General features: G+C 30.5%; 1 protein-coding gene across 22 annotated transcripts in view; it reads left to right on the top strand.

The window, feature by feature from the left end:
• LOC129911982 (coiled-coil domain-containing protein CG32809) overlaps positions 1-24,206 on the top strand; it is a 321,116-nt gene that overhangs the window by 47,373 nt on the left and 249,537 nt on the right. For 19 of the 22 annotated variants that reach the window (XM_055990032.1, XM_055990030.1, XM_055990041.1 and 16 more), the window contains exon 2: positions 3,901-4,244. The exons of 2 other annotated variants lie outside the window; for them this stretch is intronic. The gene's annotated coding sequence lies outside the window, so the exon portion shown is untranslated. Of the gene's footprint in view, positions 1-3,817; positions 4,245-24,206 lie in introns of all 22 variants that reach the window. One more of the 22 variants, XM_055990026.1, reaches the window with a different exon arrangement.

Genomic DNA, 24,206 nt, shown 5'->3' with positions numbered 1-24,206 from the left:
GATATTCTAGTGCATGACAAAAATAACGCAAAAACTCACACACCTCACGATTTTACCACATTTCAAACATTTACCAACACGTAACCAACTAGTTTTTGCGGCTTAGATACACCTGTATCTCTGATTGTTGTGCGGTTCATTTTATAATTATTACTTTGGCGAATTCGTCACACTCGCGCAACTCGATTGCATGCGCCACCAAACTAAATATCCAGATATTCATATATGAGTGCAGTGTTATTGCCAGATACATAATAAGATACACTTGACGATGCATTGCAAATGTCGCGAGATGAATTGAACTGCAAATTGATTACGCCATCAAAAAATTAAGTTACCAGCTACCGCGCCGCCAAGCGCAGTTCAATTGTAATTTAAGAATCACAATGTATATAACTATAGATGGCAAAAAATAATATACTCAATCAATCTAAAGTAATATTATGTGTATCTTATGGATTTAAAAGTAATTGCTCTCTGTTATTAGTCAAGTTGTTTTTCTTTTATTAAAAAAAATTATACTCAGCTTGAATAAACAAATTAGAAATAAGCCAGTGGCGAGTTGGCATTAGGCATGTTACGTGGGTTAAGGTAGAATAATCTAAGCTCTATAATAGTCTGGAATGCAATGTTGAACTTTTGCACAGAAATTTTGCATCGATCACTTCACTAGCCTTTACCAACTTTTTTACAGTGTTATATGAAGAGTCCGAGGCGAGGAATTGATAACACTGGTCGGCAACGAAAATAGAGCTAGAACCAAAACATACTTTTCTAAAGGATTTTTGTGTGCTGAGTCCAAATCCGAAGTCAAAATTTCACTGGCACGTCACGTTTTTGAAATAATTGAATACTAACAGGTCAAAAACGCGTTTTATGGGTTAATTTGCGTCGAATTAGGTACACCGCCGTAAAATATTTTTTTTGCAAATCTTCTTATGCAATCTCAAAACGCAATGTTTTATCGTCCTAAATATATATAATATATGTATTTACTTTTTTTTCAAAATTATTTTTTTTTCTCAAAGATATGAGAAAAAGAAATTGATGATACCTCAAAATCATAGTACCTACATTATCATAATGAATGGTTTTTTTGTATTCAAATTCTAGTTTGCGACTTCTGATTTGGATTTTAAAAAGCAACTTAGTAAGGAAAAATATTCTTATCGATAAAACATCAAAGAGAACTAAATTGAAAATTAGTTTTTGAGACTTTATAGTGAAAATAGTGATGAGTATAGCTCAAAAACTGTAAGCAGTTTTGAATTCAGCACACTAAAGTCAATTATAATCACCTTACAAAGTTCTTAGGTACTCCCGACTTTTTTTTATTTTTGCCGACCAGTGTAATTGGAGGGTTAAGAGCTGAAGTGAACCAAGTCACAAAAAGTGAATTCGGAGATATAAAGAGTTAAAGTAAATACGCTACAATTGAATCCTTTTTTGAACAAATAAAAATTTGGAATGAAACACTTTTTGACCAAAGTAATGACAGATCTTAATAGAATGGTCCTTTACAGCTGTGAGACCTCCAATTGTTACGAATAAGTTTATCTCAAACTACCCATTTTGACTCGACAGAAAATTGTAGCTCCTTACTTGCAAACTTAATGTCAAAATTTGTATACGGATTTTGCCATAACCTTATATCTTTGATCATTTATTTGAGTGGGACTTCAAATCGTTCCTTTATTTTCAAACTTCAAATGAAACTTGGTTATAAGATTGGATTGAAATATTGTTCTTCTCTTAAAAACCGTTTATTGTAATAAATCTAAAAACCTCAAGTTTGCTCCAGTTGCAATTTAAATGAGTATTATTGATTTTGAAATAACATTTTTCCTCGTGAGGTAAAACAGATTACAGCTTAACTCGTAAAAAACAAAAAAAAATATTTCAAAATAGAAAAAAAAACTAAATTAAAAATTAAGCAAAAGCAAAAGAAAATGAAGAGAAGAAAAAATGTCCTTCGAAATAATGAGAATCAACAAGAACGAACATTTTCACTACAGTCTGTAAACAAAAACTAATTTCTAACATTCTCCACCAATTTCAATTGATTTTATTTTCAAGCAAATCACTTTATTATTTTTAAATGTAATTCCCAAACTATATATAGTTATATTTACGACTTACAGGCTACGGGTACGACAAGAGAGGGAAACAACGTAGAGTGAGTTATTTTTTGTTTTCAATTGGGTTGATTTGCAAAGTAAAAATAGCAACGTATGTCATGGGGAACGGTCTTATCAAGCGTCCTCGAATACCTACAAAAAAAAAAGAAGAAAGAAAACAAATACAGTTATATCAGTGTTATCACAAGTGATATCTTTTCAGATACCTACTCCAGGTGAAAAAAAAACGAGCAAAATATAGAAATGAGTAGAAAGAAACAAAAAAATGCTATTTTCCGTATCGTTTAAGTGATAAGATAATAAATTAAATAAAAAATATTGACGCGCCGCTACCTTCCATCCGAGTGTTGAAATAAGTTTTTTTTAGGTCTGGGGTAATGGGGTGCATTATGACCGAACTTGAAACTTATCTTTGTTAATTTTAAAGCTGATGTGGAGTATTTGTCAATATCTGATAAATTGTTGAAAGTTTAAGTTATCTTGTGACGTTAAATTACAATTAATGAGTTCTTTTTGCTTGTTTTAAAGGCCAATAAGTTACAATTAAGACAGGAGTTTCCAACTTTTATTTTATTTCGCTTTAAGACATGGCAAATATTTTTTTATAAAATTATGATCGTAAAAATGAGTGTGATAGACTGTCACAAATGTATGGACTACCCTGGTTTTTTTTTGTCAGGAGTATCGTTTCCGTCATTACTGCAAACTAATCACCTGCACAAAATAAATACTTAACATTTGAAAATTCTAAGTTACTAGGTCCTGGCTCTACATGAGTTCTTGGCCTCAAAAATTTATTTATTAATTGAGTAATTGCTATGTGAAAGCAATTGTCGTTCCTTGGATTAGTCCGTTCCGTTATTTTAAAAGCCTCTTATTTAAGACTTTCACGTGATAAGAATATCAGAATAGGAAGTTTATAATTCACATTTGCCTCAAGAACACGTCTCAGTTCTAAAGAGAAGCTGGCTATTTATTTTTGTTTTATAAGGAAATGCTCAAGCATTTGCTTCAGAATTTCCTTAGTTTCATTAACTTTAATTTAAGAAAACTCTTAGTTTTCATCACTTTACGACACTCGTAAAACTACTATAAGGGACTTAAAGCACTCTTTCTTCTTCAGTTTTTTTGTTTTTTGTTTTCAACTTGAAAAAATGTATGCAGTTTTGTATAGATTGTCTCGTACATAAATATCAATTTACATCGAAGTCATTATCTATACAAAATGGGCCATTTCGTCTGGGATGAAAAAAAGTTAAATGACATTAACGACGACATTATTTTCTAAACAACAAAGCCACACAGCGTTCACAATCCCCCATTCAGAGCATTTCATTAGCTAAATGCATTCGACCGTATAAATGGTAACAGAGTGCAATCATCAGTTGACTTCTATACATATGTATTTTCTACACATTGTATATGACGTTTCTTCATAAAAACAATTTTGTGTTAAAAAATTCAAATAAATCTAATTTCCTTTGCAAAAATATAAAACAAAAAGGAAAATAAAAAAAAAACATTCTTTTGTTGGCTTTTAAGTAGGGTGGCTATTTACTTTTGTTTTAAATTAAAATAAAAAAAATAAAAAGGGTTGTTATTTTAACACCCCCATTATTTGGGTTGTGCAACTCAGTTGTGAGAAGTCTAATCTCTTTACCATGCATTTGTTATTATAGCCCTTTCGCAAAGTGGTCTTAAAGCTGGTTATTTTTTTTTTTGTATTTGTTGTCTTACTTTTATTTTATAACCTTATTTGCAGTTATTGTTGCTAATTTGTGTGTTCGTGCTTTTTTGTTGTTGTATTAATTGAAATAAAAAAAAAAGAAAGAAAAAAATATCTCAACAACCCCCTTATACAAGCCCACTTAACCTAGTGCCACACTATAGTCTTAATTTACATATGTATAGTGTAAAACATAGTGTGTTTAATTAAGCATATAGACATTGAAAAGCTTTTTACGAAAACAGTGTTAAATATTGCAATAGAAATTGTGTGAATTAAAATTAAAAAAAGCAAGAAAGAGAATCATTATTGATCGAATAAATTGAGCATTTATTGATTAAATGAGGATTAGCTGAAGCTATAAAGGAATACCATAAAACGTAAGTTATTTTTTAAATTAATTTATTTTTCTTGTATGATTTTAGTGACTTTTTTTTGTTAACGTCAAGGTTAAATTTTTGTGGAAATAAGTTTGGGATTAAATTAAAAACCAAAAATTGAATCTATGACAGGTACCATTAATAGCGGTTCAAAAAATATTATGTTTTTTATTTCAAAAGCTGGTCTTAATATGCCAAAGAACGTTTTTAATCAAAAAATACATTTTGACAAAAATGACTTTTTTCAATTAGGTCATGGCAAGCATCGTTAAAATTGGTCCTAACGAAACAATTTCAAATTCCAATCTAGTATAATATTCCAAAATCTTTATGTACCTACCAATCTTGAAAAAAATCGGTTGAATCGTAAACTTGCCCTGTTGATTAGAAGAGACAGACAGAATTATTTGCAAGGTCCAATTATTTTTCGCATTATTCTTTGCCATAGAAGTATAAAACAAGAAAATATTCTGGTCTGATATTGTTATGTTAGGTATGTTATGTTTGTTAGGAAGCATTGGTTGAGTTACCCTTGGGTTATCAAAAATGTGAAAGAGTGCTTGATCCTGAAGAAAACTAAGAGTCTTATAGTGTTTATGATTATCATCAGTTTTAGAAATCTTTGACCTATAAGATGGGATTATATTTTTTAACCAATTCCTAGTGACTTTTTCCATAATGATCTAAAAAAAGTTTTAAAAAATTCCCGGTGTTTCGCCTACCACACAGATAGGAAAATTGTACATATCCTAACAACATAACGGAAAATCAGTTCAGCGCAATTTTTGCTACCAAGGATGTTAAAAATGTCTAGCAAATAGTTTGAAATCTTATTTTTGTTTTACTTGGGATTGTTTTGATTCCGAATAATACGACCGATCACGCACTTTTGGATTTCATCCTGTCATCATAGCTAATAGTCAATTTATCTTTTGTCTCAGTCGTCAGGAAAGAATAAGGTTCAGTTTTGCGTTCATCTGTTCATCGGCCCTTTACTAAAGAGTAAAGGGCAGATTGATCTTCCCTGATGCACACCTACTTTTATTGCTTAATTTTTTTGGGGCATCTTGACTGTGCTTTTACTTGCTAGTACATGTCTAATCTATGATCATCCTAAGAACACGATTGGAACGATTTTTTTTTTAAATTAATCCACTCAATGTTTTCCCATTCTGATTCTAATACACCAGACACCACATTTGATCTTCAGAACAGTCGAACTATTTGCACTAGTCGGCTATCAAATACCCATTTAATCCGTCTGTGTTGTGTGAAACTAATTTAATTGAATGTTAGTTATTCCAATTTGTGGATCACCTTGTAGATTCGCATAAAGTAACTCTCCCCCTCCCATCGGGAGCCCTCTGGAATCGATGAATTTTATATTTTTCTACAACTCAGAGCTGTTCTGAGCGAATATCACTTAAGTTCTTGTGCCAGTTTCGCTCCTTTTCTTTATTTAATAAGCTATTCAGTCAGATTTTTTGCTGTTATTAAGACGTTGCCAATACTTCGTCTTGAAAATTCTTTTTTTCGTTTTTCTAATGAAAATACTGCTGAGTAGGTAATATAAATCAAAAACAAAAAAAATTTGTATATACTATATTAATAAACGTAGAAATGATTTTCAACTTACAATGTACAATGTTCTTCACCCTATGAGAGTTTAACAAGATGGTCTTCAAATATTGGTTAATTCTATTTTATGGATCTCTCTCATCAACATTTTTGCAAATTTGATTAAGCAAATGATAACCATACTCATTCCTTGAATTTTTATATTTTTTTTTTCTTTTGTTGTTTAATCACAAAATAAATAAAAGAAGGGTTCAATCAATGGTTTCCTTGTTAGGTATAATAGTATCCTGCCAACTTAAACAGACAATCAATTGATTGCGACGCAAAAAAAAATCCCAAACCGAAAAATTAACTCAACATTTAAATGGCTTCATTGGATTGTGTATTATTTTTTTTTCTCTTTAAGTAAACATACCTACCCTTTGTGCCTCAACAATGTTTACCCTTACAGCCTTTAACAAACAACAAAAATATATAGGTACTCTCTTCGAGATATGGACGAAGTATTTATACATCCCAGTGAATATGAAAGCAAAAATCGGTCTCACTTCTTTTCTTTCCCATCTCCAGTTTTCAGCTCATGAATTAATGAGTTAACATATATAAACTCCGGCCAAAGGGGGTAGATAAAATTTAATCACTTTTAGTCGGCTCGTGTAATGAGGACGATGACCAGTGATGGAGAGGATAAACACTGGAAATATATTTTCTTCATTTACGGCTTTTAACAGGGTCGAGGTGTACTTACACTTACAAACATACATACGCAAATTAATGGCTGACACTTAATTTTTGCATATGGTCTTTATCGTGTGTCACTTTTCGCCTTGTTTTTCAGCAAAACGTTTTTAATGGGTTTCATTTAAGGGTTTGTGTCAGTGAAAATGATCTCGCCCGTATCTGCTGGCTTTGCTGCCATATATCCCAGACAACCCAGAACCACTTTGTGTGGGTTGAGAATTGATTCTTTTTCGTGGGAATTTTTTTTTTTTTCTTTGACATGGTTTTGGAGCACTTACTTTAACTTGTGAATTTAAATGAAATTCAATACAGAATTCAATAAAGAAGGCATAAGATCTTTTTATTTCGAAAAGCAAAAATACTCTTAGGATTTTCAATATAAATTGAATCAGAAAATGCAATTGCTTCAAGGTCAAGATATTATAAATTATATACATTATACCTAGATTAGGGTAGCTACCTCACTTATACTATCATTTTTTCTCGGCTGAATTAATTCATTTTAAGCTTTTTTTTCATTCGTAAGAGCAATCATTTAGCGAGTAAAGAGCATTTTCAATTTCAGAATTGCAATTTCGTAAAAGAAAAAAGTACACCAACTCTAGATACATACACAAATGAATCCCACAGCTGAAAGAGGAAAAGTCTATGAATGTTGGCGGTTAGCGGAAACGGCATAAAGTCGAAAGGTCACCCTCTTTGAAAAAAAAAAAAAATTATACAAAAGAAATCCATATAACCTCATTTAAAATGACTCGCAGCATATGCCAATACATAGGTAGGTTACTATTCAATAAGAGAACACCGCGTGGACGTAGCAAAGAATAGGTTTTACGCGGAACTACGACTTGCATAGAATCAACCCTTCACTCAACAAACATGCCCTAAATCTACATGTACATCACTCATCCCGAGTTTGCATTGCTTTTCCTCTGGGAAAGTATCGTGACTTTTTTTTTGTGCCTTTCGCAAAGCTGGTGAACTTATCAAAAGGTTAGTAGGCTACCTATTCTATTGTGGTTTGGCACATATATTTTTTTTTATAGCTTATAGCGAAACTGTTAAACACAACTATTTTCCAACTGTACATATGTATGTATATTTTAACAAAGCTTTTGTTCTACCTACACAATCTCATCGCTTCACAGAAATAGAAATGTGACAAAGATCAAAGAGGTCTTCAAATGTTCAATGCTTCATTAAGTCTCTGTCCGAAAGGTGAATTTAATTTTTTTTGCCGCAGCTACTGGGCATTATATGCACCACTATCCATTTGACTATTGACGGATGTGACATATGAGACAGTGATGAGGTGACAGCTATAACTTCCGGGAAGGAGTTTCGTAGCTGTATAGCTTGGTAGACTCTTTAAGTGTGTTAAGATGAACGATAGATATCACCAATAAAAGATGATTTAATTAACATGAAGAAATGAGTGTGGATGGAGTGTGTGGGTGGTTTGTGGTTTGAAAAGAGAGAATTCAATATGGAGCAGAGAGTTATCGCGTTCTATGCAAATGACAAGCACTCGTAATAATTGAGGTTAGATTTTTATATGAGTCATTCGTTTTATCTATGGTTCTTTCGAATATTTATTTTATAATTGAGTTAGGTACACTGAGCAAAAATTTCTCGGCTCCAAACGAAATAATAATTTTCAATCAACAAATTCCTTGAATAAAAGTAGCTGTCTGTAAAGCTGCGGACGATGATTTTACGTGATAACGTCATAAGAAAACAGGTTGTGTGCTTTTGTCAAAAAAAGCAAGAAAATCAATCTTATTTTTCTTCAATTACCTTAAAGTCCATTTTTTAGATGATAACCTAAAATAAATTTTATATAACCTGAAAGCTTGTTATTTCATCTTTTATATGATGCTTCCATCATATCTCTACGATGCCTACAAAAAAGTAGGAATTTTTTAAAGCCAACCATGTCGAAATTTCAAACTGAAAATACGGTACTTCCCACACTGGTGGCTGGTCGTGGTCATGGACAACATATCTTAATATGTGTTTAGAAGTACTTCTGAAGTTTCTTAATTAAGCTTGTAGTAAATGTACCGTTATAAGTGATATAACAAATAAAGTTAAATACAACTTGTATCTGCTCTAGATCAAATACGAAATTGATTGAAATTTTGCACAAATTCCTGCTTATTATCTTTTTACAGTATAAATTTATTTATTTATTTACCTGTTGAAGAAAAAAAGATAAAAATAAAAAACCGTTAAGAACGGTCAAGAAACTTAAAAAAAGTTTGTTTTTCCCGTTATTTGGTCAAAAATCATTTAAGAATACCAAATTTTTGTATCTCCAATAGTTTATTTTTAATTTTGAATTGAAATTTTTGTCGCACTGCAACGTAGAACGGGAGAAAATGGCGTCACTTTTCGTGAATGCTCCCATGGTTCATCGATTTATAAGACGTTATCAAGTCAAAAAATCGTTAGATCACTTTTATTAGAAAATATATTTTTCTATAGGTAAAATTATATAGTTATTCTAAAAAAAATGGAAAGTATGCCATTTCTGGTGTTTTTTTTTTTGTAATTTACTCAAAACCTGGACTTTGACGGGGGAGCGGGTCATAATTCTGCTTGTCAAAATTCTGTACGACAAAATTCTGTGGGGTCAAAATACTGTAATACCATAATTCTGTACGTCATTATACTGTAAATACAAAATTCTGTACGTCAAAATACTGTATGAACAAAATGCTGACATGCAAAATTCTGTTTTGTAAAATTCTGTACGGCAAAATACTGTATATCAAAATTCTGTAAAAATGCTGTAAAAAAATATCGTTTTGATGATGTAAAAAAGTGCGCGCGTGATTTACAGAATTTTGATGTACAGAATTTTGAAATACAGTATTTTGACCAACCAGAATTTTGCTATACAGAATTTTGACTTTCAGAATTTTGTTCCTACAGCATTTTGCACATACAGAATTTTGACATACAGTATTTTGGCTTACAGTATTTTGAATACAGAATTTTGCAACATACAGAATTTCGACCCCAACCCCTTTGACGGGCCAAACAGAATTCGGATTCGCATAAAAAACAATCTTTCAAAAAATTTGATTGATTTTCTTGATAAGAAATTGTGTTTTTTGAATATTTATAAAAAAATTATTTTTTAATGAGAAAATGTATTATTTTGAACACTTTGATTAATGTTGCGGTTACTATTCGTTTTTATGAAAAATAACGTTTCAATTTATTAAATCGTTTGCAATGCAATCTGAAACTAATAAAAGGTTTGATGACTGAGGAACACTTTTACCGTAACGCTATTGAAGATTTGGCAGCAAAATAGGGGGAAGGTGCATAGCCGTATTTAGGGGGGGGGGGGGGGTTTGGGTGTTTAACCCCCCCCCCCCCGAAATTTTTTTTCAGAAAATCAAAAGATACCTATATTATAAACATATACAAGTCTAATATGTGCAGCACTAAATGATTTGTTTTTGTATTTTAGTGATTTGATTACCTATATGAAAATCTCCCTTAAAATCACTACCAATTTTGCATCGTTGCAGAAGCTGTCGATGAAGTTTGTAAAAAGGAAAACAAAAATTGTTTGGTCCATTACAAAGAGTTTTTATCTCTTTGACCATTTCCTTAAGCACTATGTTAACACCTTAAAATGCTCTTTTAAGAACCCTTTAAATACCACAAGTACTTATGCAGGGTTTTTGGTGCCGAGACTAAACTATGCTTTTTCAAAAGGTTTCGGTGGCCGAACTCGAATCCAAAGACGGACTTATTCGATCACATCTCGTTTTTGAAATATTACCCTTAAATCTATTTAAATCTTTCAGACATCTTTTCTACTGTCCGAGATATCTTCAGTTGCTTATTACCCACTTTTGTTTTATGTTAACCTTAAATCCAGTATGTAAGCGAAAATAAATGTATCGATTTATTCAGAGACTGTAGTACCTACCAACGCTAGGAAATAACCTCGAAAACTGGTAAAAAGCGGGATTTTCGATTTTCTAACGGGAATATTTCAAAAACGCGATGTGATAGAATTTTTCTGAGTTCGGATTCGAGCTCAGCACATAAAAAACCTTTAGAAAAGTATATCTTATATTCTTTTAGAAACTGTTACAAATTTAATTTAAAAAAATAAGTAAACGCTAAAAAATAACTTTGAAAACTGGTAAAAATCGGCATTTTCGATTTTCTAACGGGAATATCTCCAAAACGTGATGTGATAGAATTTTTCTGACTTCGGATTCGAGCTCAGCCTAGAGAAAAGTATATCCTGGTTTCTGTAACAAAAACCTTGTTGACCAGTGTAATTAGCTCATGTCAAACAACTTGGATTATTTAAAATTTTGGTTTTTAAGTATTGCTAATTTCATTTTGAACTCAATAGATAGAATGTACCTGTCAATTTTCTGCTACAAAATTTCAGTGCAAGAAAAAGTTCATTTTCCAATGTTTTATATATATGTATTAAATTGTACGAAATAATTTTTTTTATAAAGCCTTAGAATGGTTAATTTGTTTCTTAAAAAAAATTTTCTTTATATCAACCACCTTATCACTCTTTGTACCTACAAAACTAGAGATGCCGCTGAATATTCGGCCATTTTTAAATTCGTTTACCGTAAGCAGGGCTTTTTTAAACTTTTAACTACGAATTCCTCTCCTAAAAAATACTTAAAAAGTATATTGGCAAATGTTTCACTTCTGCACAGTTCAAATGACTATTTGATTTAGCGGGATTTAGAACCGACTGCAGTTACATATAGTTGATACAAAGTATTGTGATTTCTAAAAAAAAAATTTGTTTGGTCTGAGCTAACCCCCCCCGAAATGAAATCCTAGCTACGGCTATGGGAAGGTGTAATACCCGACATCAAAACTTTAACTTCATTTTAAAATAACAGGGAATGCGAAAAAAGTGGTTTCAGCAATTCTGTCTGTCAGTCTGTACCTATATCTGGAACTACAGTCTACAATAGTAATTGATATTTATGTGTTTTGGGAGGTTCCCTAGATGCAAAATTGAAATTCAAATTTTATAACTAATATTAAGGCTAACTGTCGCATAACCAAAATGAAAAAAAAATTAGGTACATTTCTCCAAAATGGCTCCAAGGATTTTGATTTAAATTTTTATGTGTTGTACAATTAAAGTTGTACTTTTAAAGTAAGAAAAATATAAACGAACTGTTTTCTTCAATTTTGACTCGTAAACGATTCAACCGATTTTAAAGAAAATTTTAAAGTTATGCAAATGCATTTAAGTAATCGTAAAATAAAACCAGTTTTTCGAAAACATGCCAGTAAAATTTATCGAAATTTTGTTTGCATACCAGTTTTATTTTTGAAATAAGTTTAAACATTTTTATTTAAAAAAAATATATTTTTATATAAACGGCTGTTACGAATCTGTATTTTTTTTCCCGAAAAAAATTCTTTCTTACATCAGAAACTAAATGGGATACTTTGTTTAGAGATCAAAAAATTTTAAAACTTTTTTTTTTTTTTTTAATATAAGTAAAACATTTTAAAACGTTTTTTTACAACGTTTTGATAACTAAAAAAATTTGCTTAAGTAAATATTTTACTCTACTTAATTTACCACTCTATTTTAACTAAGAAAAAAATGCGTAAGATATTTTTCAACTTACTGACCTGAGAAATATAGAAATATTTTAACTTGATTAGCGACCATTAATTCCGCCCGATCGAAGTGTTTGATTCATAATACTGAAAACTCGAGTGTTTTTTGAAATATTATCTTGCATTTGAATTCGTAATATTTATTGAAATTATTGTAAATTGTTCGCAATTAAAAAGAATTTAAGACTCAGATTATTTTCCACATTTTAATTCAAAATACTACAAGTACCTGCAATTAACCTTCAATTGTGTCTAGGTTTTGAATTGATATATTGGTCTTTAGTTTTATTATGCCTACTGTCTCTGCAACCTTAAAAAAATTAAAAAAAAAAAACTGTTTAAGTAATTTGTTATTCATTTATGCCTGTTGTCTGTCTCCATGTCAACAAAAAAACACAAATAATAATAATAATAACAGCAAGCAGACTCAATTTACCAATTCAAAAACAATACCCATAGAGAAATATTTTCTTGAACGTCATTCAAGTTGTCATTCATTTATGCAATTTAACTCAATACTCAATTGAACTGCAATTAATCAAATGTGGCAGAAATAGATCTTAAATTTGTGTGTTGTGTTTGTTCTCAATTTGTATGTACATGTCTATATTTTCAAGTTCAACAAATAGATACACCGACAATAATAATAATAAAAATAACAATTGAAAACACAAATTGTAATTTTTCCATGGAACTTTCGTAAGAATAGTACATTTATCTTGTCGCAATTGGTCGAAATGTCAAATTAAATCACTCAGCAGTAATTTATTTTATGTTTTTTTTTATATTTTTATTTTTTATTTTGTTCATACATACAAAGTGAAGGTCCTTTACATTTCAAAATGTAAATATTTACAATGCACTTAGAGATGTGTCTATACCATCGCAACAATTAGTTTACCTACCCTGATGCTCGAGACAAATTATTTTGACACTTCTGTCATAACAAATGTGTGGATATACCTCTTTTTTTGGTTTTTAAAGCGCGAAGAAAATTTTAAAGGCAAATAGAGATGAGACTTAGCAGTATAGAAAGAGAAACCCAGACAGAGTTGCTTAAGACGGGAAGCTGCCAACAGCATTACCAATGCGCATAATTTAACATTTTATATTTGATCTAGATCCAATTGTATCTTTCAACGTATTGAGCGAGCATAGCCCAGACGAATACCAATAGCAAAACTCTTTTCTTGTTTTTTTTGTATATACAACAGATGAAGTGCCACTGTATATTTAAGAGCATCAAATGGTCTGGGGTTTTTTTTTGTCTAACCTTGACTCTGTGTAAGTTTTTTTTTATTTATTCATAAACACAGATTCCAGAGCAAACAATATCGAAGAAAAAAAAAAATAGTCTCCACGAAATGCGTCTGTAAAAAGATAGATTTTACCACTTGAGAAACATACAGTAAAGTTGCTCTATCTTAAATTTCAAAACTACTTTTGAATTGTTTTTACTTGATCTATAGGGCAAGTATTGGTTTCGTGTCGAAAAAAAATTTGAGGTTTTAATCAAAAACAACATTACGATGATGGAGAATTCCAAAAAAGTGGGTCTCGCAATTCCATCCGTGCGTCTGTGCGTCTGTACGTCCATCTGTACACATTTCCACAGCCTAAACGGGTGGACGGATTTTCTTCAAATTTGGAACAGATGATTTTTATGGAATTCTGAAAGTTGGTTTATTTTTGTTTTTTTTATATACTTGTATAGCTTAGAAAGTGTACCTCCCATACAATTTTTTCAATTCAAACCAAATAACTCGAAAACGGCTTTAACGATTTTGATTAAACTTTGCACACGTAATATTCGAAGCAATTGCAATAAAACGGAATTTTTTTTTTTAAAGTCAATTAAAAAATTTAACAAAATTTTGTCCTAAATGTCGGCTCTTCCCCAACATCAACAAAATTTCTTTAAAATTATATAGAGGCAACTCTTAAAATGTACAAGTAGACTAACATTAAAGTGTATTAAACTGCAAGATCAAGTACGTGCGACCCCAGTCGTGCTTTTTATTTCTAAATAGTTTTCCGAAATTCAAACTGCATGGATAACTTAGTGAAATTATTATTTTTTTTTGTCATAAAGATAAGGATAAAATATAAGAAACTTTTTCGCTAAACTTCAATCCTCTAAACTGGATGTACCTCCCATCTCTTGTTCGATCTATAGCCCACAGTTTTAATTCTTTACGGGCTGAAGTGTCGATGCGCAATCGCTCAACGAGGCCCAGCATTTGTAAAATCCTCTTGAATTCGTCGTTGTATTATTTGCTTCGCCAAATGTTTGTTGCCGACTATTGATGCAATAAGGACTGTAAATCTAATTGGATCCTTTCTTCAAGTACATCAAGGGAGCTGATAGATAGATAGAAGAATTCTAAGACCACTTCATATATATGTACATATACCAAGCAGGGCTTCCTTCGTAAATTTTGAAAAAAAAAAAAAATTAAAAACAGGATTTCAAGAAAAAAAGAGGCCACACTTCTAGTCAATAAAAATTTTTAAAACGTTTAAATACTACCGACGACAACGTTTTTTCCGTCAACGTTCAGTTATGAAATTTCTGTTCTCTGAGTCTGTTTCCGAAAGTGATATCGCAGAAATACCGGAACTACCGGCTATTATACAGGGTGTCCCAGAGTGAATTAAAAAAAAAAAAATTTTTAAATAGAAAATTAATTTAAATGAATTTAAACTTTTTTTGAGCTTTATCTATTTGTTCTTTACTTAACCACAATAGCTCAGAAAAAGTTTTTAGTTCATTTAAATTAATATTTATTTAAAAAAATTTTTTTTTTTAATTCACTCAGTTTGTTTATTTTTTTAATTACTTTCAGTAGCCTTTTTTATGAAATAAAACTTATTTTTTTTTTATGAAAATAAACTGGGACATAATAAAAAGCACAAAAAATCAATACTCATTAACGTGTTTTTTTTACTTAAATGATATGAAAGTGTAAAAAACAACTTAAAAAACGAAGAAAATTGTGTTTGATGCAAAATTGTGGAAAAACGGTTGTCCGCAGAAAAAAAGTTTTGAGACAAACTAAAACTGTAATAAATTCTTGATTGGTTGTAAAAAAAATCTTTCAAATCAAACGTAGTTTGGCAAAGATAAAGCCAGATAAGGGAAAAGAGAACAAAAATCATAAAAACCGTGGTAACTCGAAAACGGGACGAAAACGAGAAAATTACCTCTTAAGTTTTTCGACTTAAAATGACCTCAGGAATCCATGGTTTTCGTTTGGGGCGTTGACTGTGGGACACCCTGTATAAAAGAGATGTTGGTTTTGGAAGGTTTGAATTGCAATCTAGTCAGAATCGTTCTTTAGCACATTCTTCAAAAGCTTTGGTGAGCATCTCGCAGAAACTTTTTCTGCAGTCGTGAACTTTTCAAAAATCCTTGAATAGCTTTTGTCTAATCCTTTCTTGGCTGTGGCTTCATTAGAAGTTACTGTTCAAAATATTGAAGACAAGTAGTAGGTAACAGATTATTTCAATTCTGATATTCTCAAACTACATGCTAGTGGATTTTAAGGTCGCATTAATTGCAATGTACAGTTAAATTCTCTTAATTTACCTGGTGTTTCTTCTTTATGATTGGATTCGAAGCAAAAACGCACAAATCAGAAAATAGTAAAATTTAAAGCATGTACAAATGTGAACACTATTTTCAAACGTACGTTTTTATAGTTTCTACGAATGGAAATCTTGAAAAAAGTGATGCAGAAAGCTTAGTTTGTATTGTAAAAAAACTATTTGTATTCTCTTTTTCATAAAAAGTGAGAAAAAAAATTCCAACAACAAGCTCGATTGTCAAACTCGGAGATGGGGATTGCGTCATTACTTTTTCAAAATGGGAATTTGGTGTTTTAGCGTACCTTGTTTTCTGTTTATCATGGGTCTTTATATATGCTTTCAAATCATAAATCTAGTTAAAAGAAAATTTGAAATAGTTTCGAGCACCGATAAACAGAATTTTGACTGTATTAGAGAACGTAGTTTACCTTCTCTAAAATGTATAAACTACAACCGGAACACAATCCGTAGCCGTAGATACAATTAGAATTTATCAAGTCTTTATTTCGATACTTAAAAATATCAAGTGAGGAATGAGTGAGGCAGATGAAGTAGACAAGAGCCTATAGTACCTATGTATATACAAATCTTATCTCAAGACCTATGGCATTGACTCTAATAGAACTATATGCACATGTTTTTTTTTTGAGATCACAATGACGAACAACAGTTTTGATTTTTTTTTTCTAAATAAAGGGTACAAAGAAAATTCTTTATTACTCCCAATGGGGTAAATATAAATAACTAGGGCACGTGTATGCCTAATGTGGGGGACCTCAATAGATTTACTCACAGATTCTATAATGAATCTCGATGATTATTATTGCTATGATGAATGTGACATGATGAAATGTCGATTTGCTTACAGATTGAAATACATAATTAAAAGATTTTGTTTTTTTTTGTTATTTCAATAGGATTTCTGATGACTTCATTTTTAATAAATGTTGCATTTGGATGTGAAAATTACAATTGAATCGACTTATAGTCATAATAGTTTTGATTTGTTTGTTTTTGTAAGATGAGCGAATGTTTGAGTATGCCCAACCTTAATAATGAGGATTGTTTATTCAAAACGCAATTTTAAAACTTAGCGTTTGGAGAATTTCAAACACTTGAAGGTGCCAATTGTACGATCATTTGCATTTTTGGAAAGTGTGATGTAAAGAGATACAAAATAAACGTTTTTATGATCATTGTTTGATGTTAAAAAATTGATAATGACGACCCAAAAATTATTGTTTTGATCCGATTTCCAAGCTTCCAAGTACCGAACTTTTATATTAATTTATTAAATGAAACCTTAAGCTGAACTAAAGCTTATATAAATAAGGAATTTGATTACAAACATTGTACTGAGATGCGGTTTTTTGTACCTTCAACATAAGAGATAACTACTTTTAAAGTTTTACATTTACCTGGTTCTTAGTTGTAAAATGTACTATCTACATAGAGTCGGTTGCTATGTTTTTCGTTTGGAACTATAGGGAAACCCTAAACGGCGATTTTCTAAAAAAAATTATTTTTTAATTTTTTTTACGTTGACCCCCCCTAAAAGATACAAAGAGCAATTATAAAGTATTCCTAATTTTTCTAAGACTTTAATAAATTAAATTTCTTTTATTATTTAAATAAAAAATAATTATAATAATAATAATTATGAATTTTAAAAACACTGGCCAACTATTTTCAACTTTTTAAAATTTTCCAGAAAGATTTATATCTAATTTTAGTTCAGTAAGGTCAAAAATCATATTGGTTTCTTTCTAGCAGCTCTAGTTTTTGAAATATTTATATTTTGATAATATTCATACTAATTTTTCATTTTTCTTATTTTGAGCGTTTATTCGAATTTGCCAGAAAAATGTATATTAAACTTAATGTATTAAGGGTCAGTAAACCTAAAAATCTCATTTATTTATTTCTAGGAGTTCTATTTTTTTGAAATATTTAAGCTTTCCACATTTTGGGGGTAATTTCGTACTAAGATTTTCCAGAAAATTTTTTGTCGAACCTATTGCATTTAGGCCCACTAAGCTTAAACATCACACTGGTTGCTTTCTAGGAGCTCTAGTTTTTTTTAGATATTTTCATTTTTCACCTTTTGGGGCTTTTTTAAAGTTTTGCTGGAAACACTTATTTTGAATGTTTGTATTTCGGTTTAGTAGGTAAGTAAAATAAAAATACAAAAAAAAATTTGTATGAATTTCTATGCCTTTTCATGTATGAATAACTTAAGAACTAGAGCTACTAGAAAAAAACTAATGTTGTTTTCGAAATCAGCACCCTAAATTTAGTAAGAAATGATAAACAAGGCTCTGGAAAATTTTTAAGTGTTGGCCAGTTACAACTTTTGATGAAATTTTTGCTTCATTAAGCATTTATCTTATGCACCTAGGTGCAAGAGTTTTGTTCGAAGTAACGGCTTTTAGCCAGTTCTCAGGTCAACCCGGTGCACCCGACTTGTAGAGCCTTTAGATGTAGTAGAGAAGTGTCCTCTATTCCACGATTGGAATTGAGATTGGGATCGAATGTGATCATACTGAAGAAGATAAATTTGTCCAAATTCTAAAAGGCGTTACAACCATTAGCTCTCCATCTTGTTCAGGGAAAGAGTTATCCTTAATCTCTACTGCTATATCAAAGATTTAATTAGTGAGCAATTTTCTAACTGTCCTTTCGGGTATGTCCCGCCCGGCTATGAAATAATTTGCGTTACTTGAGTTTCTGTAATGCAGGTTTAAAAACTTAACCTTTTTAATCAATCATATCGACTATTTTTTTGTTAATTAAAAATTATTTGAAAGTGAGACTAGTTGGTGGTTTAAAATTCATTTTGACTACGCACTAGATTTTGGTCTAGTAAATAGTGTAGAAAAGGGTACATAACTATCAATTTATGAAAATGAACGTATTATATTTACCTCTTATTAGGTAACTAAGAGTACCTACTTAACCTTTGTTTTTTATTTCCCCTTTCCTCCTGTTCAAATAAATTTAAATTTTTTCAAAATCCACCTTCGTACCTTCAGCTTAGAAATAAAGAAAAAAAAAAAACATGTGTAACACCTCAAATCATCAGTCGTATGTCACTCTAAATGATGAAATTTCCCCTTTTACTTTTATAACACTTAACACTCTTTCTTGTGTCTACTTTCCCATATATTTTTTTAAATAATTTTCCATGAAAATTAAAGGTTTGTTGAATTCATATAAAAATAGATTTCAAACTAAAAAAATGTTACACTATTTGATCCGGAAACGGATGTTATAATTTCTTTCCACTTTGTATAAATAGGTTTCTATTCTACACACTTTTGTACAAAACACTCAAAGGCTTATAGATAATTTAAAAAAAACAAACGTCTTTCCAAATTTTCATTTTTAATGGGAATGGGTAGAAAAAAGTATGTAATGAGTTTAATGACAAAGAGATGACGTCATCACCTGAAAATTTTGTGTAAAACCCTTATAAACAAACTGTCATCTTCTATAGGTTGAATTTATTTTAAGTTTTAACTCATAAATGGGGATCTAATTTGATAAATTTGAAGTTCTTCTTCCAACGCTACACCACCTAAAATTTTACGTTCGTTATGCTGCTGAAAATAATACATTATATATAAAAAAAAACGAAATTCCTCCAAAACAGCATCGTTCACCTCTCAAACAAAACACAACAAAAAGGAAGGCATACATTTCTAAGAAACCACAAAGGTTCACAAACTCTTAAATTTCTTCCCCAAAAATTCATGCTGATTAATACTTGAGACCGACAAACAAAAAAAAAAAAACTTTGAACTCTAAAGAAACAGGTTATTTTGTTTGTCAACTTTTATTTCTTTATTTTTTTTTTCTCTTAATTTTGTCTGACGAATATACAATACAGTGACGTCGGTCGTCGACGTAAAATGGTGTGAAAATAATAATTTTTGGTGAAATTGTTTTTCCTTGAATGTTGGATATTTCTTGTTGAAATTTTTTAAACCTTACAATTTTTGTAGGAGCTTGACACCACAAATTAGGTCAATTTTAACATGACATTTACTGCCTATATCCGTCGTAACATTGGTTTAACTGGTGGTTAAACGTTAGATAGATTTAAAAAATTGTTTAATCCAATTTATGCTGTTAAGATTTTTTTGCACAGTTCTGTTTGTATGTTGCTCCTTGGAATAAAACAAAAATTGCATGTGACTACACAATATTCCATGATTCCATCCAAACCGGAAAGATTGTTTACATTTAGATTCGTATCTCCATTTTGCCATCTTATCCACTTAAGGTAAACAAAACAAGAGACTGTTGATGATGAATCTGATTTGTTTACTCTCTCGTTTATCATTTGAGCACTGTTGGTGTTAAATTTAATTAACAATGTTTTTTAACAACCACCCTGATATGCGTGCGTTTATTTTTTTTTCTTTTTATTTTTATTTTTCATGTTATCGCGTGGTAATTTTTATTAAGCAATTAATAGTGAATTTCATTTATTAACTTGTGTACATAAACGTAAAGAACTTGGGTTCGTATTACATTAATTAAACAAAAGTAGGGCGGGTCGTAGGGAGTTGATGATGAGATGACGATGATCATGATGAGCTTTGTTAAAAGTCACTCTAACAAAATTTTGAAAATCATTAAATTTGATAAGAAAATTTAATTTGATTTATTTTTAGAAAAAAAAAAAAAGAATTTAGAAAGCATTGGAGTTTACGATGAATTGATTGATGGTGTTTTAGGCAGAGGAAGTAGGAAGTGAGCTCTGGGATTATGAGGTGTGACGAGAAATTATCAGCTTTTGAGAAATCCGGTTGAGTTGTCATTCGGGTGAGGTGGTTTATTATTGTGATGATTGAATGAATTGTTGTAGTATAAAAAAAATTTTATTGTTTGTTTGAAGTTTTTACTCACTAACTTGATCAAGGAATTTTTTTATTTGTGATTCAAATTGAAATTGAATTATCGTATCTGATGAATGTCTAAAAAGATATATCTCCAAAATTCGTGAGATCCCTAAATTATTAGGTTAAAGAGAGTTGAGAGTTGGTACCGACAAAAAATATTTCATTTTAGCCACGATATCTCTGCATAAGTTAAACTTTCCGTTTAAACCCATTGAAATTTGTTTCAAAAATAAGTTGTTTTTGGGTTTAATTGCTTTTTTTTTCGATAAGAGCCAACTGAAAAATTATATGATGACCATTTAAACCTTACACTTTGAGAAAATTTTCAGTAAAATAAAATTATTAAAATTTCGTAAACAAAACACATATGAGCCACCCTTTTGCTTTAGTTCCGGAAAAATTCCTTCTCACATTATCTCTTACGAGTGACTCAGGTCGCGAATCAAATTAAGCAAGCAAGATTTATTAATATCAAGTACTAGCATGTAGAAAATACTGTTTAGAAGTCTTATCTCCGCTTACGTAAATTTCAATACGATGTTGTAAATAACTTGGGAACATTCAAAGCATTCCGTTAGCCACGAAAAAAAATTAATCTTCTTCTCAGTTAATATAATCTATCTTTATATTGTATCAGAGTTGTAAAAATATCAATTGAAAAAAAATAAATTGCACGACTGGGGTCGCACGTACTTGCTCTTATGCTTAAAGTAACTATAATGTTAAAGCTTTTCATTCAAGAAATTTAAAATTTGATATTTTGAAGAAATTTCATAAGTAGTATAAAAAAATTAAATCTGTTTTTATAATTAATTAAACTCCGTTTTAAATTATCTTAAAAAAAATAAAAAATATGCCATTTTATTTCTTGTATAAAAATGTATTTTTAGAAAAAAATTTTCGAAAATTGTAGGAGCCGTTTTTTAAAAAAATAATTTTTTATATATAAAAATTTTTTAACATTTTTCAAAAAAAAAGTTGGTATGCCATTTTGAAGAAATAATTAATTTACACATAAAAACTAAATTTCAAAATTTTTCATTGATTCGTTTTCAAAAAATTGATTTTTCAAAAAAAAATTTTGAAATATTTTTAAAAAAAACCAAAAATGCGTTTTTTGAAAATTTTCTAAAATTTTAATATTATCTTTACTTACACACTTTTGTATAAAAATTTTCATTTAAATCGGGTTAACGTTGTACGAGATATTCAGAAACGAAAAAAACTGTTCTATGACAGGTACCGTTAATAACGGTACAAAAAATATTTTTTTTATTTAAAAAGTTGGTTATTATGTGTAGTACTACACACAAAAATTTTAATCAAAATCGTTAGAGCCGTTTTTGAAAAAAATTAACTTTTCTATTTCCGTTATATGGCAGGTACCGTTAGTTTTGGTCATAAAAAAAAATTTCAATTTCCCCTCTAGGGAATCACCAAAAACTGCTAACTACCAAGTTTGAAGAAAATCACTTCACTCGTTTAGGCTGCAGCTCCAGATAGAGACAGACACACAGACAGACAGACAGACAGAATTGCCGGACCCACTTTTTTGGCATTCTCCATCATCGTAATGTCATGTAAAATTGTTATCTCGAGTTCGATTTTTTTTACGAATCCTAAACTTGCCCTATAGTACCTATATCGCAAGTAAAAATGCATTTGAGATTAAAAAAAAAAATCATTATTGCAACTGAAAAAATTGCATAAAAAAATATTTTTATTACAACTAAAAAAAAAAATTGCATAAAAAAATTATTACTTATTGCAAATATTGAATGCACACATTTTCCATTGAATTCTTTTCCAATGCAGAACATTTTTTATTTGCAAAAAAACTTTTTTTTAATGCAAAATATTTTTATTTGGAATAAAAATTTTATTTTCAATCCAAATATTTTTGAGTTGCGATAAAATTTTTTTAATGGAAAATTTTTTGATTTGCAATCAATATATTATTTTTTTAAATACCTACATATTTTTCAGTTTCAATAGGAACAATTTTTTTTCTATGCAATTTTTTTTTATTTGCAATAAATATTTTTTTTTTTTAATTTGTAATGGGAAGCAAATGCATTAAAAAAATTATTTATTTCAACCTTGATTCTTATACAATAGTTTTTAGTTAAATGAACCATGCGAGATTTTTATAACGAAAAACGCTGTTGTGCATTTTTGCAGTATAGGTACAATTCGTCATCCTTATGGACTATTTTCATGATCTCAACCACTTTACCGATTCACCTGAAGGCTCCGCATCTTGATCTTCAAGCGAAATGTGGACTGCAGCAGAGAGTAAATGACTCAAGACGTCGCGTCGTCCTGGTGGAAACCAAGAGTGTTTGGGAACTCTTCCGTAATTCTCGTGGGGTATATTACTATTGTTTTTTCTTGCCGCACGTAGAATTCCTGTACTCAGCGTTGACATAGGAAAAGGAAGCCCCTGTTAGATGTCAGGGGTGTCTTCCGACTACCTTTTCAAAACCAACGAGACTATTATGCAAATTCCGGAACTTTCTGAGCATTCTTTCTCTTTGAGCGGCTATTTAAAATATAGTCATCACCAGTTTAAGCAACGTCACACGACCAGATGACTTAGCTAAAACTTAACTTCGTAAATTTCTCGCAGGGAAATGTTTCTGTAAGATTTATACTTTCCGGTGCTCGCTTTATGAAACAGCTATACGTGTTACTATCGCGCTATATGTTCAGCGTTGCTAGATAAGCGGGGAGACGCTGCAGGAATAGCGCGACCTTTTCCGAGAGAGTGAAAAAAAAACCGAAAGAAATAAGGAAAAAAGTTTTTTTTTTTTTAAATTATCTTAAGCAATAAAAAGTTTTGATACCAAATTGGCAAAAATTTTGATTGTATGCAGACAAACTTGGTGAGTCTTTAGGGCTCATCATTATGTTAATGTCCCCGATGTTTCACGAGAAACTAATAGCCAAATTATTTACAGGTAAAGACAGTAACGGAAAGGACGCGTACAATATTCTCCGTTACCGATTTGTGTGTGAATAATTTCGCTACTAACCAAGTTCCAAGAAAATAGATTTTTTCTTCAACGAAATTAGAATGCAACCGTTTAAGTGTCCTTTCCGTTACTTTTGAATGGCTATTCTTTGTTTGCTGCAGTCTCTTAAGCTACTTATCTGAACATAATTGTAGATAATGCTGTTGAAAACGCCTTTCAGAATTATTACGCAAGATGTTAAACACCACTTTTGTTTAATATTTTCTGTGTGTTATATTTTCGTGTGTTATCATTTGACCTAGTTTTCTATTTCACAAAGTCTGAAAACCTAAAGACTCTTTTTGTAAAACTTTCCCCATTTTTTTCAGAAAGTTTATAGACCTCCGAGTAGAAAGACACAAAATTTTGATGCATCATGTCGCGTCTATAAACAAAGACACAAATGTATGTATTTTGTAAAACAACAATAGTTTGTCTTTCCAAACGAAATTCAAGACTTAAATAGGTCTAAAAGGGGCATCATACGG

The sequence above is a fragment of the Episyrphus balteatus genome, chromosome 2 (genome assembly GCF_945859705.1).
Source record: "Episyrphus balteatus chromosome 2, idEpiBalt1.1, whole genome shotgun sequence".
NCBI lineage: Eukaryota > Metazoa > Arthropoda > Insecta > Diptera > Syrphidae > Episyrphus > Episyrphus balteatus.
The sequence above is the reverse complement of the archived record's forward strand: the minus strand, read 5'-3'. Positions and strand labels throughout refer to the sequence as shown.